Source organism: Anas acuta, chromosome 14, assembly GCF_963932015.1.
Source record: "Anas acuta chromosome 14, bAnaAcu1.1, whole genome shotgun sequence".
NCBI classification, from domain to species: Eukaryota; Metazoa; Chordata; class Aves; order Anseriformes; family Anatidae; genus Anas; species Anas acuta.
The window spans coordinates 2,694,192-2,711,023 of NC_088992.1; positions in this window are offsets into that span (position 1 = coordinate 2,694,192).

Sequence of the window (16,832 nt, forward strand, 5' to 3'; positions counted from 1 at the left end):
GCACAGACACGATGCAGCTCCTTCTCTTCGGGTTTCAAGGAAACACCAACCTTCTGCAAGGCCTCGTAAGTCACTGGAAAACTTAAAAGGGACTTACTGCTACAAGTTTTACTGTACATTTTTCACAGCTATCTATTAAAAAAATGGAAACAAAACAGCAACCCAAGGCTTGCACCTCTTGTTACTGGTGACTTTGAATGGCTTGATGCTCAGAAAGCAGCAAGTCCATGGCTGAGCCCAGCAGCAGGGCGTGCACGGAGCCCATGCTGACAGCCATTTGCTCTGCCTGGGTAAGAAACAGCCTCTCTCATTTAATTTCTGCTGGCATACCTGGTGCTGGATGCATTAAAGGCAAAAATACCTTTATTACTTTGCTCCTCTCTCACTCCCATGTGCATTTGCTTCTCAGGTAGGAGAAGATTACCTCTTTCAAGCTGTTCTTTCCCACTTTTGTTCTTTGCTGAGCTACTGCTTGTCAACACATTTATCCATTTACTGCCTTCAGCCAAAGACATTAAAAAAAAAAAAAAAGAAAAATAAAAAAAACAGGTTAAAAAAGGAGCAGGTGAAGAAGTTTCACTTTTGGCACCGTATCCGCATACCTGAAGAGAGAAATGTTTCCAACTGCCACATGAACTGGTTCTTCGGATAAGGGTGTAAGTAAAACAAAAGCACTCACGTGGATTAGCTCTTTGCTGGATCAGCTCTTAGCTGGCTGCACCCTGTTGTAAGGGTCGTGGGCCACCTGCAGGGCAGAGACCTTCCCAAACTCAAGGTCCAGGTCAAGGTTTGGGAAACTTCCAAGGACTTTCCAGTTTCGAAGAGTGGGCTTGGAGCCAGCCCCCAGCTGAGGAAGGCTCTTCTTCATGCTCTTCTTCTTCTTCAAGGCTCTTCTTCTCCATCACACCTCAAACCTTCATGTCTGTGCAGCACAAGGCACCACCCAAACTATGGGAAAAATACAGATTTTGGTTCAAACCCCACTTAGCTTTTATTAGTGGGTAGTTTTGAAGCATTGGCCTTTAACTTGAGGTTGTCCAACAGACAGAAAGGTGTTTTTTTTAGCTAACTAAATCAAGTATTGCTGAGTGAGGCTAAGAAACCTCAGGAAAAACAAGCACGTTTCAAACAGAGTAATTAACACCAACACTAATTCAGTAGTCTCTTGGCATGACACACTTCCCTCTTAATCTGCAATCTGATTATAAAAAAAAAATATTTAAATCAAAAAATCACCCACGGCTCTCCTTTGACAATCTTCTCATCTTTTCTTTCTTTCCACATTCAACTCGGAGTTTCTGTTTCTTTCTCCCCGAACTGCGTGGTACTGACAGGTGCTATGGATACACCTGCATTTGTTGCATTTTCAACAACCTTGTTAGATGATAACAAATCAGTTCCCACATTCAAAGGCCCATTTCACTGATAAACAAACTGTGAAGCATTTTCCTGGTATGAATACCGGTAGCCACAGCACTTTCTGTGCCACTGTTTGCAGCAGGAGAAACGCACAGGAGCGGTCTCTCCCAGCACTGGGGAGCTTCTGCTTCCAGCTGTACCAGGCACCAAGAAGATCAGATAAAGAAAATGAAGAAAAGCAGATTTGGAAGCATCAAAAAAAAAAAAAAACCAAGGAAAAAAGAAATCCAAGTTCGCAGTAGGCTTTCTATAAGTTCATATTTTTAACTTTGGCTCAGTTGTTTTTGTTCAATTCCAGATGATTTGTTAATCTTTAATTAAGACCTCTTGGGCAAAAGGAAGGGAGAGAGCAAGAACACGTGTTAAAATAGATAAGAGAAACTAATACAAAGGCAAGAATATTGATCATCAAGGTTTTAATTAGTTTGATACTGATGGAAATAACTCTTGCAGAATTGGCAAGAAAGCACTCCTTGTGACGAGGCCTTTCTGGGGTCCTTTGTGGACTGAAAACACAGAGGAGGAGATGGCCCAAAGTAAGGGGTCCTCCAGGCACTGAAACAGCAGAGCAGTGATTTCGGCAGGAGGTGGATGGAGCATTAATTAATGCAACACATGCAGAAAGTGCAGCAATCATTTCAATATAGCCTTGCTAGGCTACCCAACAGACAGCGAGCAGACACAAATATCATCGTCTTCAGTGCAATGTTTGTTAAGAAATTACTTTTTGCAAAGCAGAGTGTTTATTGATGTCTTGCATCTGGCTGAACTTGAGCCTGCAGATGTTGTACAGATTTCAAGGAGACTGCTGTTATTGTGAAGTTGTGCAGAATGTTAACTCGCTCTTCTTAATTAATCTTCGGTTGCGTGCAATATGCATCATTCATCATTTCAAACAGTCACCTCTGAAGCTCTTATCATGAGAAGGGGAGCTGCTTTCTCAGATCTGGATACATTCACTGTCTGCTCTGCTTGCTTAGAGTAACTCTGAGCACGGAGGTCAAAATTCCTCCTGAGCTGCAAGGCAGCAAAATGCCTACACACCACTCACCTCCTCCAGATACAGCGTTTGGAGACGTCAGTGATGAATAGAGCTTGGAGTGACACTCAGCACCAGGGCGAAATTCCCCCGTTATGATGAATTGGCTACCGAGAGCTCCTGAGGACTCTCTGTGATGGTTATCAGCAGCAGCACTCCCTTTTCGTGTTCTTGCTGTATCGCAGTGCGAATCCTGGCACAGTCAAGGCACAAGGTGAAGCAGATTTGAATACCCCCTGCACCTTGATCTCTCTTTTCCTCATTTATGTAAAAAGAACAGTTCCTAGAATGGCTGGTTTAAAACTCTGTGACACGACCGACCACTGGCTATTACCAAACCAGCCGGGCAGAACATGGAACAAACAGTGTCGTGAATTTCCTCTCTTTCAGTTGCTTTGAATACAGCCACCAATTTATCCTGTGTGGTACTGAGCTCCAGGGAATGTCAGGGAGCCCCAGAGGGGCTACGTGTGGGCTAGGTAACAGCTATTTACCGCCTACTAACCTAGAGGTACAATCCCTTGCTTACTGCAGACGTTGTCATGCCTCTACCAGGAGTTCTGGTTTCATAGCTGGTACGTGAGATTTGACCAAGAGAGAGAAACATCTGGAAATATAGTAGATCAAGTTAAGAATTTATACAGAAGCACCTTTCAATCTGAATTCTTTGCTTGCATTAATTAACAAATGTTAATAGTTAATGTGCCAATGTCTTCCCTTCCCAGTATTTGCTCAAAGTGCTAATAATTCACTTACATTTCTGTGGTTTTAACTCCCAAGGATCTCCTTCCACCCGCTGTCCAACTGCTGAAAGAAAACTCTTCCCTCTGGTATTAAGAAACAATACCCAGCAGACAAGGGAAGCCAAAGGGACCGGTGAGAAGTTAAATCAGAATGGGTGAAGGGTGTAGGAGCTGTCAGCAGCAGAGTAAAACAATAATTGAATCTTAAAAGCTCAGTGCTACAGTAATAACTGATAATAAAATGTTCTTTTAGTTGTCTCAGTAGTCTAAATTTTAGCTAATCTAGTTTGATTTCAATAGCCTTAAAAATAGAAACTTATAATAGAGTTCAGAATAAGCAACATATTAAACAGCAACACTTATGCATTTGCAAAGATCTGCAGAGGATGATACCAGCTGACATTTACTCGGTAATTTCCAGCCAAAGATCACTGAGTACAGGCTGATTATGTTGGTAACCACTGAACCTACTGCCAAAATGTAATTGGGCTTCCTCTACTTCTCTACCCCTCATTTGACCCTCGAGCTGAGGACATCAAAAAGCAAAAGAGATGCTTAGCAGCATTTGGCAACAGCAGGATTTTAGGGTGGGTATGAATGTCCCTCAGGAGTGTGACAGAGCCCCCAGATGATGTCTCAGCAGCCACGGGCTGTGACAGCCATCACCTCTCCCTGCAGCACCAGCTGTCCCAGCAGACAGGGCCCATTTCTGCCAGCGGGTTGAGTTCTGGTACTACACGCATGGACAGACTGGGCACATCTAATCGAACTGCCTGGGGACACATGAAAAATGGTGCAGGATCAATGCCCACGTGCCAAGATGTGGGTGCATTTCTGGGTGTTGCTCAGCAGCTCTGTACAGCGGCAGCGTGGCCACGCCGACACCACCGACGGTCGCAGCATCTCCTGGCTCCACCACACAAGGCTGCTCTGCAGAGGAATAAATACCACTTACATCTCTGACCAGTAACCTTAAAAATTCATAAAAGCACAGTTTTATGCATCAGATTTCATGCAGCTGAGGAAGTTTACAGTTCTTTATGGTGAAAAAAAGGAAGCTGCAGAACACCATCTTCAAAATGTAACAGCAGCGTCAGGCATTGCTCTGAAGATCCTGCTGTGCACTATCACATACTTACTGTCTTCCAGGAATTTCAAGACCTTATGAAAAATCTGCAACCTAAGCAGCCTGCAACCTCAGCCTGGAATTGAAAAATACAGCTCAGTTGTTCTGGGCATCCAGCTCGTACCCAGCAAGAGAGGGATGCTGCAGGCAGTCCCACCCTCACAGAGCACTAACGGGGCTACGCAGGCATAACTCTGACCAAAATCTGCCTCTGCCACTGCAACGTTGGTAATTTATCCATCCTCTAAGTGCAATTCCCCAATGTCTGTATTACAGAAATGGATAAGAACCATTCAGAAGTCCTGTCCTCAAAGGCATCTTCCATGGAACGAGACAGGACAAGCACTGTGAGCTGCAGCGAGTCCTCACCAGATGCACCCACCAGGAGGGATCCTCATGCCCGTTCCACTCGGCGCTGCACGTCCACCACCACAGCAAAAGCATTAAAGGCTACGGCAACACACACACCAACCAGGAGAGCGTGTCCTCCCTGAGAGCAAGCTCTGTCTGCTTGAATTAAGGTTCACTCCACATCTAGGTCCTGTTTCGTTTTATTACAAAGGCTTGAAGCCAGGCACAGAATGAAATCTTTCAGCAAGCATGCCTTCTGTCCTCCAAGTGATAAGATGTTCCTGTTACTTATGGAGTGTAATTTTGTGCATTAAATAAAAAGTAGCAGCAATGAATTCAAGGCATTATTTAAGTATTATTGCTGGGAGGGGGGGGGAGCTGTATTTTGTTTTAATGACTTGAGCTAGGTAGAAAAAAAGTGGATTAACTGCTTCCCGTGCAGCTTTTTGGTAGAGGCTACTTGTTTCTAGATGTGAGTTGAAGCACAGTCCCTCTCCTGTGCCAATCTTTGAAAACAAAGGCAGAGTAGAAAAATAGAAATAAAGTTAAATAATAGAAGACTCCAGGATTTTGTTTCTACCCCTACTGATTAGCCACTGCACCTAAAGAAACATAACCCAAGGGCACAGTTCCTCTCTTCCACCTTAGCAGGGTCAGGTATTAGTTACAAAGGAGACTTTAAATATAAAACACATTAAAACTAAAAATCAAATGCTGATCCAATTAAAATACCACTGACAAAAACAATTAATTAGAAAACCAGTCTAAAATTATGAAACAAGTTTTTCTTTTACTGCTGGTTCCAAGCAGACTACCATTTAAAGCGCATCCCTCAGAGCAATAACCTGGAATCCCAGCTAAAACAAAAACATTATTTTTTGTTGCATGCAAACATTTCTCAATAATATTTGTGATTTCTGATTGTTCAGTGAATTTTGAGGTGTCGGTATCCTACAGAACAGAAACATCATGTTCCAACTGGTGCTACCAAATAAGAGAAACCTGTGCGCACACAGCCTGGTGTTAAGGCTGACCCTCGGTTTTACTAGGTCTGCTGTGCTGCTGCTCTTGTTTTTCATACTTCTTTTTAGTGAACATTTATATTCGCAGCATCCTGCATCTCTGCAGCACCGAAAATACAAATACAGCTGGACCAACAAACAATTCTTCATCACCAGGCCCCTGGACCCAGAAGGTCACCGTTTCGGATGCGCACCGAAACCTCTTGTGGCGGTGCACGCAGTTAGTTCGTGTTCTCGGTGCCTTACAGGAGACATGAATAGAAGTGTTCAATGAGCCAGATCATGACATTAGTGTACATGACCCTTGCTTTTCTCTTCTACCCTCTTGGCAGCTATAGAATAATTTTCCACCCGTTCCAGGCTACTGGACAGCTCAGAGGCACGAGGAGGACAGCAGCGCATGTTAACAACGCAGCCGAGCAAACTCTGCTCTAACATCTCCCTTTTTCCAGAAGACCACAAATACCTGAAGCCCCATCTCTGGAGCCTGATCACGATACACACTCATGAACAGAAATAGCCAAGGTTCCCCTAATACTTACTCATTAGCCCTAGCAATTAGCTGCAGTCCACCAGTTTACCCATAGCCTCCCATCCTGGGAGGTCATTACAGCCCCAGGGAGCTGTTCAGAGATTTCACAATCCCAACAACCCGGTAATGTTCCAAGGATGAAGAGCATAAAATAGTTTGTGGCCCATGGGCTTGAATCAACCTAAACTGGGAAAAATCCCTGGCAGGGCCACTGAGGAAGCCAATAATTTTATAGGAGGTGAAACTAACCGTATTCTGCAAAAACACCTCCTCTTCGTGAAATCTGCTGTAGCTACAGAAACACAGAAAGCAGACAGGAACGATTATGTATGCTTACACCCGTTGGTTTAACACAGTGTCCTCTATGTCAGGGTGGGATGTGCTCTAGCTCATAGGTAGATAACCAAGGTTTTCTTCTGTTTTGCTGTGCCACTAAAAAATAATAATAAATCAGGAAAATGAAAAAAAAATAAACTCACTGTGCGGAGCAGGGAGCAACACCTGTACAGAGCATATGAAGGTGAAACAGTTGTCTTTCATAAGCTGAAAACGACATTGATCTCCATTGACAGGTTTTATTCATTAGGCAGCCGGGAATAGCCTCTGCTGATCCTGACGCAGAGCTAAATCCTGGAATTTCAGCAGACTCCATTATATTGACAAAAAATCACACACCTAACCTTAGAACTCCAGAGGTACAATTATTAACCTCGGTGACAACTTTTGAAGAGCAGCTCAGTGCATGGCACACAGCAGCTTTGGGGCTGTAACAAAGTGCTGAACAGAAACGACATCCTTGGGCCAGAGCCCAATGGGATGGGCAAAGCCCCCACCCCAGCAAAGGGCTCAGCTCCTGCACAGGGTCCTGCAAGGGCTTAAAAGGGAATTTCTTCTGTTGGTCCCACTGATTCAGACCCCTGTAGGCACTGTAAGCCCTTTCCATCAGGCTAATATTTGGGCACATGCAAGGCCAGCATTTATCCAGCTGTACAGGGGACAGGAGATCTGTACTGCCCCAAATCCTGCTCCAGAGCAGTGCTTCAGGGCAGAACTGGCTTAATAACAATAAATGAGGATTCTGCAATGATTTTCACGTGCAGTGATGCCAGGAGGGGCTTTCATATGGCAGAAGTTGTTCAGTGATGGAGGAAAGAAACCTGGAGCAGAAAAGGCCCCTTCCCTGCTATTTCTGGCTGTTTGCTGGCCTCACAGCTCTGGAGGTTGAGACCTACCCACGCCTCTCTTTTCTTGGGAACACACAAGGGTTGGGGGAGGAATGGATTTAGCTTCCTCCTGAACTGATTGAAATTCCTAACTAAAGATATTCACTCTTCGAGGTTTCTGTTAGCGTGGTGGCCAGGGACTGGTCAGAGGGGACTTGCTGCGAGCTGAGCCCGTGCATGGGATGAACTGGGAGCTGGTGGGACAGACAGGCAGAAGGGAGCCCAGGAGAGGGCTGGGGAATGCCTTACTGCAGCTGTCTGCAGCAGAACAAATGCAGCTCCCAAAGACACCTGCCCTCTCACCACCGAACACGTTACACGGGGAATTATCAGCCCAAGGTAACGCACACAGTTCCATTAAGATGACACGAAGCCCCAGCTCTTCCAGCCTGGTATCCTGAGCACAGACCTGTTGCTGCTCACAGCATCCTACACTGCCTCCTGGATTATTTTTTTTGCTCTCCTTTCCTTTTATTGATTCCCCACCCCCCTTCCTTCTCATGCTTTCCCCAGTGCCACCGACAGAAGCCGGGGCAGCACCAGCTGCCTCTGACTGCATTGATGCCTTAACTTCACACTGGGCAGCATTACTGAAATGTATTTCTATATATTATCCCCTACCCATCCAGCTTTATCGCCATGCACTGAGCCATAGGGAATGAGCAGGGTTAAACTGAGCAGCTAAACAACACTCAAAAAATGCCAGCATCGTCCTCACCCCCCTCAAACCTCCACAGCTCTTATTCGCTGCTCGCCGAGGGAGGGAGACAGCTGGAGTCTTCTTTTAGTTGCCAAGCTATCAAAAAAAAAAAATTAAATATCATTTTAACACATTTTTAGCTGATTACTCATCTCTTTAAACATAAACCTAGCCCAACGATAAATACGCTAACATACACATTAAAATTGCACAGTGCAATTTTCTCATTATGTGCAGCAAACATAATTCATACAATGATTGGAGACTAACTATTAGAGCAAATTATTTATTTCATTCTAAACAGTGCTGTAAGTAAAAGGAGACCCCACTCTTTACATAGCCTGGGGACATAATTACTTGAAACACAGCCCATGGGATCTATTCCATCTTCCTTTCGCGACCTCAGGAAAGATAATGCAAAGAAAATGGACTGTGTGTTTTGCCACCGAAATAGAGCCATCCCGTCCCACTTTCCTTCACCTAATTCCACCCAGAAAAACACTCAAATGGCTCAAGATACTGAATAATAATCCACCAGAGTGCCATCTCATCCTGCCTTAGCATACAGGCCGGTTACCCGGCCGTGCCCTCATTACAGCCCCAATGTCTGGTTCTGGGCCTACCCGTCACGGTGCCAGCGGGCAGGAGGGCGGCTGACCAAGTGCTCTTCTGCGCTGGCTTTCTAGTGCCTGTTGGTCACCCAAAACTGACATTATTCCTAGAGAATCTGAACTAGAACAATCCCAAGAACAAACCTGGGAGGAAAGCAGGAGGCTCTCAGCACTGACAGAGGCCTTACGAAGTGGGAAGAGCTCACGCAGGGGCAGGGCCCTCCCTGACAGCCACGTCAGTACAAGTTGCACTGGGAAACTTGGGATTTTTTTTTGTCACAGCTGCCAGCGAACTTCCAGAGGAAACTTCTGCTCTGGATTGAGCTGTGCTCAGTGCCGCTGAGCCCTGCAGTGCTGGATGGTGCTGACAGCTCCACAAATCTCCCGGCCTGCTCCTGCAAGGCCTTCGGTATTTTTAGCTCCCTTCAGAGGGGAGCACCTGGGAAGCTGCTCACCACCTGGCGAGTGACAACGCTGGCGGCTGCGCTTCTACGGGAGGAGAGACGAAGGGAATTCAACAGATTTTAAGGCTCAAAGGCTAACAAACAGCAGCTCTCATTTGCAGCAGCTTCGCCTCACGGTGCTGAGCACAGGGTGTCCCTGACCGACCACGGGCACAGGAGCACAGAGGCTGGGCAAGGAGGTCTCAAGCAGCAGGCTGGCTCCCCTCCGTTGACTTGGTTGTTTCCATTTATCAGGTTAATTAAGGGTTGAAATTTGATTTTAATTTCAATTTCATGTTTTAATTTTCAAGAACTATTCGATTTCCCTTACATTCCGAATGTAAAATAAGGTGCTTGATTAAAACAGGACGGCACGAATAAAAGACAAATAAAGAATAGCCAGGAATATGCTCGTACTCCTAGAATTAAAAGACCAAAAAAACTATTAAATATATGGGTAAAGCAAAAGTTCAAACAGAGGAGGAAAATTAGAAGGAAGATGAGTCTATATTCCCTAATCTAGTGACTAGCTGAGGAGATTTTCAATACAAGGACACACAAAGGGGAGCTGCACGCTAAATATCTTGATCAGAAGGACACCTACAACGGTGCTGTAGGCAGGAGAGCTAGCTACGAGGAAACCAAACATCACTGCACATTTTAAAAGGTACCAGGGGACGTCTCCAGTGTGGGAAACCTAAACCAAAGGTTTGGGTTTGGTAGTCAGAACAAATCAGCTGTAAACAGCCGTGGCTGTCGTCATCTCACTGTAAAAACAATTTGGGCTCAGCAGCAGGCAGGGGAGAGGGGGAGCGAGGTGGAAGCCTTGCAGCTGGAAGCCCAGCTGCTCGGGGACCTCTGCGCAAGGTGCTCAGCATAAAAGCAGAGAGGAGAGTTAAACTGCACGGCACCAAACCCAGCACTTCGAGACGGCTTCACAAACATCAGCAGGGGAACTACAGCAAGGACCTCTGGCACCCCAAGGGAGGCAGAAGAAAAAAAGGACATGCGGTTAGGACTTAGCTTTGCTTTTAAGTGACCAAGGCCCGCTTGCTGCTGTGCTGCATTGTTTCACTGTACGTGCGTGGAAGGCATTGATCTGCTCTGTCCATCAGCTCTGCCTCTGCACAATGCAGTCGATAACGTTTTCTTCTCCCACACATTGCCTGTCTCACCCAGATGTCAGTGCAGTCCCCTGCCCTGCTATCCACCCGTACAGTAGCTACCCCGCTCTCCAAGCAACAGACACATGGAATAAGGTACTACCTGAAGGGGTACAAATTTTAAATATTAACACTGGAAATCATTTTCTACCACGGACAGAGCTTGGTTGCCAGCACTATTCCCCACTGGGGCCAGTTTGAAATGCTGTTTGTGTGTGCCTGGAAATCTCCACCTGAGCACATGGCTACGAAGATAGCCTGCAGAACGGGATGGTGTATGTGTTTGAGGAGATGGAGCATCAATTCCTGAAGAAGCAGCTGAGAAAAAAACAACAAAATCCAACCTTGAAACTCCTCAGTCTTGGGGCATGATGTTTTCCAAAGGGGCTCCAACTCAGCTCCCTAATGTGCGTGTACAAAGCTGCTCGCTTCTGCTTACTAAATTGAATTTGGGTGTATTAGGTACAATTTGCAGAACAGGATTTTGAGTTTACTTTGGAAGACTTCAGTTTGAAAGAGACAGACAGGAAAGAAGTCCAGGCACAGGGTGTTTTTTTAATGCATTAGTGCCTGCAGCAGTTTTTGTTTCGATACAGAAGAAAAGCAAACCAGCACAGCTCACTGATGCAGAAGCGTATAGGTAAATGTCAGTGCAAATATAACACAGATTTCCCCTAATATCATTTGATGTGGGGGGAAAAAAAAGCGGTGGTTTCTTGGCTTTTAAATTCATACAGCTCTGTGATTTTGTGCTGATATTTGACTTGGGAAATTAAGAGAGAAGACAGATGCTTTCAGAGAGGGCTAATAGAGTCACCATGGACAATGCAAGGAGATGCTGCCAAAGCCATAATAGACACAGATCATTTAAAATTGGATAGGATCACTTAAGACTCCAGACAACACATACCAAAGACAGCTCAATGCTTGCCAAGTAAACAAAATAATGATAGATTGAGCGTGTCAGCAAGATCCAGGTGGAAATGCGGTTTAAGGGGGGTGATGACAGATCTGTCCAGAGAAACAACTGTTTTCTTTAGCGGTTTGCTTTTGGTGCTGGCAGTTTTAGTGCTGCACAGGGCAGGAAAAGGCAAATGGGCACGTAAAGGGGAAGGAAGCAGACAGGGGTGGGAGGCAAGGGGGGGTGCTGGCTGCTGCCAGGCTGCAGGGGCTTCCAGGGCACTTGGAGCAGTGAGGAGCTCCTGCCTCCAAGGAACTGCCTCTTTCCAAAATTACAGGTCCCACCAAAATCAGCCACAAACCAAGGAGAAGGATTGCAATAATCATCGGATCCTCCAAGAAACATCGTGAGAATAATAAAACCACAGAGAGCACGGGGTTTGAAGTGAGCAGAAGTGTCACTGCTGTTCAGCTTTGTGCCTGCGGACACCACAGACAAAGATGCCATTCCGTGCCTTGACTTACATTTTGGGCACGTCACTTTGTCTTACAGCTTGATAAACATTAAAAGAAGTTAAAAGGAAGAGTGGCCCACCCATCCCTTGGGTGCCCATCAGTCCCGTGATGCCTGCCAGTACCCAGACCCACGCTGCAAAGCTCCCCCGGTATTTGCCTTCTTTCTTTACACCTCTTCACTTGTGGAAGTCTCCGAGCCTCACAGATGGGCACGTCCTAACAGGGCCTGTCTCCACCTCAACTACTCCCACAATTAATTTCAACCCCAGAGAGCTTGGCCGAGAACCAGAAGCAGCTTCTCAAGGAAGATCCTCTGAGCTGCCTAAAAGACAGCTTCCGAACTGGTAAATTAAACAGCATTACAACTCTAGCTGGACAATTTCTTTCAGAATTAAGTCAGCCTACTTAATTAAGCTTAATTCACTTTCAAGGAAAATATTTTTTCAAGTAGCAATGACTGATATAAAATGCAATTTCCCATCAAAGATGAAATATAATTACTTAATATAGACAAAAAGAAAGGAGCGGTGTAACCCCCTGTTAAGGGCAGCTGATATTGAATCAAACCTGAAAGTCAGACAAACTTTAGAAAAATATAACATAATAATAAATATTTAAATTATGTTATCCATTCAGAGTTCAACTCTCGTATACCATGCTTATTTCAGATATTTTATATAAATGTTTCCAAGCTTTGCCAAGAATTTACTGTGTAATATTTCTGTCTGCCACTCGTGCAGCTGACGCTTCCAGGTGGCAGGACAGGGAGCAAATAATCTGCTCTTACCATGTTTCACATGCACGAACAGCTGAAATTCCCATTTGTTACTCTGCTCTGAACAGAATACTCTGATGGGAGGAAAATCAGAATTTGTCATAGCAAATCTGCCCTCGCTCTCGCAGCAGCTTCCCTCAGGGTGAAACACTGCCCACACCGAAGGCAACGGCAGAGCTCCCGTCAGCGTCAGCAGAGCCAGGATTTCAGCTGCTATATCCCAAAATTGAAGCTCTAAACCCCACAGAATGACCTGGGCTTATGAAACCTGAATTATTGTTATTTATTTTTAATGCTCATACTCCAGTCATTTCTTCAATGTATGTTGATTCAAACCCTGAATTTTCTAACTAATGGCCTACTTACCCTCTATGTTTATTTATATAAACATAAATCCTCTATTTTTCCATTCAAAGTGCGCTCATTTTTTCCACTAACAGCTTCTCCAATATCTCTTTGTGAAATTAACAATCCAGTAAAGAGAAAACAGGTGAACATTATCATGAAAGTAACTTCCATCTCTCAGCAGAAAACCCGAATCAATGTGATGCTTCACCTCGAGCAAAGAGAGTAGTTTCATCTCGTGACATATGGCCACGCACCTCCAGCACCGCCGGGAGCACGCGTTCTCACATGACAAACCTGCATAATGGGCTCTGAAAGAGAGCAAACACGTCTGAATCAGGGAAATCACAGCTCCTGACCTGGAAGAAGACAGCCAGCTCCATTAACTCGGTAACCCCTACAGATATCCTCTGCCCTCGGGGAGAAACCAGGAGACATCCCTGGCTTTGGGGCACGATGAGCTCTTGGTGAAGTTAAGAGCAGAGCAAGTCCTGTGCAAGACCAGACTGATCTGTAGGAAACAGGGGTGTGGAACAGCTGGACTCCTGTGATCAACACTTTTTTGTGACCAGCAGGAAGTCTCTGATTTATTTTAACGATTAAGATACGTCCATCGCTTCTCTCCCAGCGTGGCAATGAAGCAGGTCCAGCACACCTTTTGTGTCCATACCTCACCTAAAGATTTCACAGCAAGACGTAAGCATCACTTCAACCTCCTAATTTAAAGTCACATCCAATTTAGACACAAATGGGGCCACAGACATGTACACCATGGCTCGCCAAGGCATTACGCACCCAAAATAAATTGATTACCAAGGAGACATCCCTGTCCAGCCAGGGGAATGATGGTCTTGGGTCCTGGTGCTCCCGGCAGAGGTGGCACTGTCCCCACACACGTGGCCGCCCGGTTGCTGGCCAGGCCCTGCAGCACCCACGGCCTTTGCTGGCGCTCAGCTGTGACCCAATCACTTTATCTGCTGCTTAAGGGCTAATTGTGCTGGGGAAAAGATCATGGCTTTCCCTGCCACAAGAGCCACAGGGGCAAGGCAAGGTGCACGGTTAAGATATCCTTTAATTCTTGTAAACCGAATCCACATAAAGCTAAATCTAATAACCCTGCAATGAAAATCTGATCTTTGCCATTTTACTTCAAGTAGGAGTCCTGAAGATGAAAAGGCCAGCGCTGCCTAATTTCCTCCAAAGATACAAATGCGGCAAGCATCAGCTTTGGCTTAGGGGGATTCATACTTTTTAAAAAATATATATATTTATTAATCTATCCTGTATATAAACTCCTGCTATAAATGCGAAAATATAGAACAATTCTTTCAATCTTAACACTAAAAGCAGAAATATTTCCATATTCCGAGCCTATTCTCATCAGTGCCGCCCTAATTTTCCTCTCCAGGTATACTGACTCCTGCTATTGCAACAGCCAGGGCCAAATCTGGAGAAACTGAGCTCCACAATCCCCTTTCTGAGCAGTATTAATTCCCATAATCGTGTCAGGTTAAACATGGGCAAAGTTCTGCCACAAATACTTGTGCCAAATCCCACCCTTATTTATAAATACCAAAAATAGAAATAAAAATAGAATAAAAATAAAAAAAAAATAAAAATAAAAATAATAAAAATAAAAATGCCCAAAAGAACATAAGACAGTGGGAGTTTGCCTAAACCAACCAAAATAAAATCTGAGTGAAGACCTCAGTGTTTGAGCTGCCAGCAGACACTTTAATTTCAAAACAGTGCAAAACACTTAGGGGAGCCAGGATTTCATCCACAGGAGAATATTAAAAAGTTTTCCTTTTATTATTATGCCTGTCTGTATTGTGGTTTAAAATCCACATAGGGATTCCCACAGCTTGTTAGCTGGCTTTAATAGTTGCATTAATAAATCCTATAAACTAATTGTGTAGTGACAAAGTTAATTACATTCAAATGAGATAGTATATTTCTCCACAAATATGATAAAGAATTTATAAAGAGATATACTCCTGTCTGGGAGTCCAAAAATACCATACAGCCAGCAACCCAAATCCAGCTGTAATGCATGATTAAATCGGGGATAAGAAAACCACAGCCAGGCAAGAGTTCACAAGGAAATATTAAACTGAATTATTTACACAGCAAAATAATGAATGAAAGCAGGGCACAGAGCCTTCCACATGGCCAGCATTTTAACTTCCAGCCAAAGGTGGGGAGCTGAGCCTAAACCTCCATTATTTTTTTTAATAGCCAAGGACAAGTATATGACCCCATGTAATAAGAACCATTTTTTCCATTGCTCTTCTAATCAGCCCGTGAACTTTAGCTCCCATCAAGCTGGTTTGTGTGCCAAGCAAAGAAAGCTGCTTTGGAGCTGCAGGTAACTTATTGGTCCCATCCTACCCTGCACGCACCACCTAACCCCAGAATCACCCTCTTGGGCCTCCTTCTCCGCTAGAAACATATTACTTCTGCCATACAGCAAGTCCCTCTTCTCCCTTACGGAGGTTTTGGGTTGTGTTTTTTGGTTTTGGCAAGGGTTTCGTTGAAATACCTCAGCTAAAGAACCAGCAGCAAGCAATGGCACAAGGCAGCTCCGTGGTGCAGGGGTGTTTTACTCTCTTTTTATTGATTCCAGTCGTCTGGCCCTAAATTTAATGGAGAAACTAGTCCTGCAGAGCTATCGCCACCACCAAATTCTTCTTCCAGCCTCTGCTAAAGCTGATACAAATAAAAATAAATAAATTAATTAAAAATTGTCCTGTGAAGGCAGGGCAAGGCTCACACTGTTTTGGGCAGAGGAGGAAGCAACAGTGCCTTGCTCTGCTCAGCATCACCGAGGATGGACAGGGGCAAGATCAGAGGCACTCAGCCAAGGGCAAAGCTGGAAACATTTGCTGCAGGTGGGCTGAGTCCCTCAACCTCAACTAGAACTCCAAATTTAAAAACACAAGCATGACAAAAACTGGGGTGTTGGGAATAGAAACCTGAACTTAAGCTCTTAACTCTGTAATTCAGCTCATAAATAAGTAAGTAAATTTGAAGAGTGCCGAGTATCCAATTAATAGGAGATAGCAGGGGCTTAGCACTTGAGAAAATCAGGTCTTCTGTTTAAGAGCCTGGGCACAGATTTAGGAGACTGATTTTGGCTTCTATTTTTGAAAAAAATACTGGCTCAGAAGACTTTCACGTCACGCTCTACTTGTACGGGATTATTCATAAAATAAATGCCAGAATTCACGGTCTGTAATCCCATACTCCAGTACTGATGTAAGAGCACCTATGTAGCTGAGAGGCAGATGGAATAGCAACTGAGATGGTGACAATATTGTGGATTGGGGACCACCAGGACCCCATGCCAGTCCCCCAGGCACTGATACCAGCAGCAGTCGTGGCCCTTGGGCAGCATCATCCCCTCTGCAACTCTCCTCCAAAAACTGTTGTCCAAGGCAATCACTCATTAGCCTTCCCTTTCTGGATATGCAAAAAAAAAAAGTCAATATAAAGTAATTAAAAAATCACTCAGCTCTTTGGGATGCGAGCAAAGACTTTTTCCAAGCACACATCTGGTAAATCAGGTTTGAGCTCAGCCACCTGAGTGGGCAAAACCAGAAAAAGGCATGAAATGAAAATGCTGACAAACCTCTTCCTCCAGCAGCATGAATGAGGCTGCTATAATGATAGAAAGCTATTGATTGCCAGCTAGTGTCTCGTTCAATTGATCAGGTCCTGCAAATCTCAGATAACACCCGTGCCATCAGGAGCGGCATTGTGCTCGCTGCGGCTGGGCCTGATGGCCTTTGATTGTCTGGCGGGACAAGTGTTGGGGAGCTTCGCTATTGACTCGGAGATAAAAACGTTCCGGTACCTTGAGACCTGTCAGTGAAATCCTTCGGACAGAAAACAGCATTGTGCTTTAACGCTAGGTCATTTGCT